The sequence below is a fragment of the Tupaia chinensis genome, unplaced genomic scaffold, assembly GCF_000334495.1.
Source record: "Tupaia chinensis unplaced genomic scaffold, TupChi_1.0 Scaffold000369_1, whole genome shotgun sequence".
In the NCBI taxonomy this organism is placed as follows: Eukaryota; Metazoa; Chordata; class Mammalia; order Scandentia; family Tupaiidae; genus Tupaia; species Tupaia belangeri.
Genome location: NW_006159866.1, coordinates 2,003,113 through 2,005,072, shown reverse-complemented (window position 1 = coordinate 2,005,072; position 1,960 = coordinate 2,003,113).

Here is a 1,960-nt window from a genome sequence, read left to right as displayed (position 1 = left end):
TATTTAAATATATAGACTTGTAAGGGCATGTTTTCTTTTCTTTCTTCTTCTTTTTTTTTTGTAAAGACTTTTTTTAATACAATAATTTTTAAAAGAACTATTTATTTCCATTTGTTATTGTTATTTTTTTTTCTTTATTTGACATGAGAGAGAGAGAGAAAGGGAAAGTGTGAAAGCAGTCCACCAGGTCCAGGTGGTTGGCCATGTGGGAATCCAGCGCCCTTATCCACCACACCACCTGCTGGCCCCGTGTAAAGGCATATTTTCAAATAAGATCTTCCTTTGTTGATTTTCGTATGTTCATCAAAAATATTTAGTTTTAATTTTTTTTTGGCGGGGGAGGCTAGTGGGAATATTCACTTACTGGACAGACAGAAAGTCTGTAACCCCTTGGGGAGTGGTTGCCACCACAGCCCCTTCTGTCTTCCTCCCTCGCGATTCTGGGCACACAGGCACAAGTACCCAGTGTGTTTGTCTAGCCCCTGGGTCTGGGACTGAGCCACACAGCCGGCCATGTGGGGTCTAGCTGCCTTAGCCACCGTGTCACCGACTGGCTGCAAAAATGTGGTTTATTTTAAGGAAGAAACTTGTCCTAAAAATTAACCTTCTTTATATAAGATGTTAAAAACTTTAGGGCCAGTAGATGGTTTTGTCACTGGACTTCCACGTAGTTGACTGCAGTTCAAATCCTGACCCAGGGGCTTAACACTCATGCCAGGTGCCTGTCCAAAATCCAGAGAGAACAGAGCAGAGGGGTTCACAGTGTGACCTTCCCCCCCTGGGTGAGGTGCCTTCTCGCTTTCTGTCTCCCTTTCTCTGGGGAGTGCTTGTGCCCCATACAAAAATCTCTCTTTAAAAAAGTTAGACTAAAATTGAGTGGGAAGCAAGCAGTGTAATGTGGTCAAGAGCAGAGGCGTGGGCCCTCGTGGACCCTCGTGGGCCCTCGTGGGCCTGGGTTTTAGTTCCAGCTCTGCTGAGTGACCTTGATAAAGCAGACCTCAGCTCCCTTATCTGTAAAAAGAGGCTCACAAACATGGCCGTTCCCTGGGGCCAGCTTTAGGATGAAATGAGAAGATGGCCTTCGAGGTTTGCCTGGCCTGCTCCGTCATCCAGTAATGTTGGCTGTTGCTGTTACTTTAAAAAGTGGCATTTCTGTTGTCTCCCTGTAGACACTCACTGGTTATTGTGCAGTATCTCCAATAAAGGCAAATGGGCCATCCCAGGGCCCCGCACAGATTCGTGCTTTTGCTTATGTAACACTTTTAGAAAAGTGCCCATCTGAACTGTGTCCGCTGTTGCCGGTTCAGAGAGGAAGTTTACGTTTCCATTTGATCATCTGGGAGAGATGACTTCTTTTCTTCCTTCTTTCTTTTCGTTTTCACTCTTTCAGCGGCCCAGCTATCTTTTCATGTGGGCCCAGTGTCACTTTTCACAGAGTAGCCGTGTGGTGAGTACTGGAAACGGGGAGAGCTGGTCCGCAGTGGGAGTGGTGTAGACACAGCGGGGTGAGTGGATGTGGAGCAAAGCATGCCCTCATACTGAAAGCACGAAACCGGGTAACGACCACTTCAGTAGAGGAGAGGAAGGGATCTAAGGAACGTGATTACGAACGAGCTAAGTTTTGTTTTCTGGTTTCTGGCGAGCTCGGCTTTCAGATACCATTGTGCTCGAGTGATGCTCGGCTTTGCAGACACGCCGGTATCTGCATTAGATGATTCATGCCTCTTTTCTTTCCTGACAAGTGCTGTTTGCTTCAGTGATTTGGCAACTTTCGCTCCCCGCGTACATTTGAGAGGTGTATCTGTGACCGTGCTTGTCCCTCTTCGGGGGGAGCTCAAGTGACAGGCAGAAGACAGCCTGTCTGTGGCAGCTGTGGCACCAGTGACGTGCCAGATGTCAGGCAACAGATTTTTAACATAATTAATCCAAATAAGATTTGACCAGAAGAAATAGTTTGCCT